The following is a 1,145-nucleotide window of genomic DNA, read 5'->3' as shown; positions in this document are numbered from 1 at the left end:
CTATTTTGGGCTATTTTGGACTATCGGGAGCTACATGTCCCAAGTTACACGTAAGTTACCATTTTCTTTCCATGGGATGTAAAGAGGATTAAATTTGGAGCAAGATGGACGTACGGAATGCAAGTACGCATTTGTTTAGGCCTCTATGCGATTGATTATTCTTTCGGCCCAAGAAAGAATAATGGAGTCGAAAAGAGCCGTAGTGCAAGCCCATAGTCATTCTACCCTTGTCAAGGACATTTTTATCATTATAGAAGATATTTCTAAGCAATGGTGGAGATCTACAAGTATAGGACCATTACAAAATTTCTCATTTTCAAGAGAGAGGATCGCTACCCACATGGAGGGACCCACATCTTTGCCACTAGATTCCATTATTTTTGGAAGGCCCATTTTTATCCACGATTTTTATTGGGCTGCACCGGCTCTCACGATTTTACTTGAGGGCTTGATGGGCATTGTGTTATTTGATTGAGTGGAAATCCTAATCATCACCCTTTCTCTCTCTCTCCTCCAACTTTCCAAGGCCTTTTGGAATTCTACTTGGGATAGATTTATTTTGAAAGATATTCTCTCACCTATGGAAAGTTGAAAAGTCAAAGATGCCTTGATCTCATTGCTTGGAGAAGATATCTACAAAGAAAAGGAAGCACAAGTTAGAATTAGAAAGTTACTTTTTAATAAATAGAAGGTTTATGTATCTAGGATTTTTTCTCTCCCTCTTTCTATTTTTTTTCTTTCTTGGGGTTCAAGGCTTAGGGAATATTTCTCCTACACTTCCCTCTTCTCTCTTCTCCTCTCTTCCCCCTATAAATACCACTTGCACTTTAGGTTGTAAGAAGTTAGTTCTAATTCAATTTTTAAGTTAGTTTTAGTTTAGTTTTAATTCAGTTTTTAGTTCAATTAATTAGTAAAATTTCTTCTTCTCTTCTTCTAGTTTTGGCTTTCTAAGTTCTAGTTTGATTTTGTGCTTTCAATTCCATGGTTGTAATGCTTTTGATTCATGCTTTAATTTTTATGTCTTCAATATGGTTGTAATAATTCTAGTTTAGTTTCAAGCTTTCTAGTCTAAGTTCCTAAGTTGATGACAAGACTTGGAGATTTAGAAGAGGAAGTCATGCAAGGTTTGTTCAAGTATCTAGGTT

This window comes from Telopea speciosissima, chromosome 5, assembly GCF_018873765.1.
Source record: "Telopea speciosissima isolate NSW1024214 ecotype Mountain lineage chromosome 5, Tspe_v1, whole genome shotgun sequence".
NCBI lineage: Eukaryota > Viridiplantae > Streptophyta > Magnoliopsida > Proteales > Proteaceae > Telopea > Telopea speciosissima.
This window is presented reverse-complemented; position numbering follows the sequence as displayed.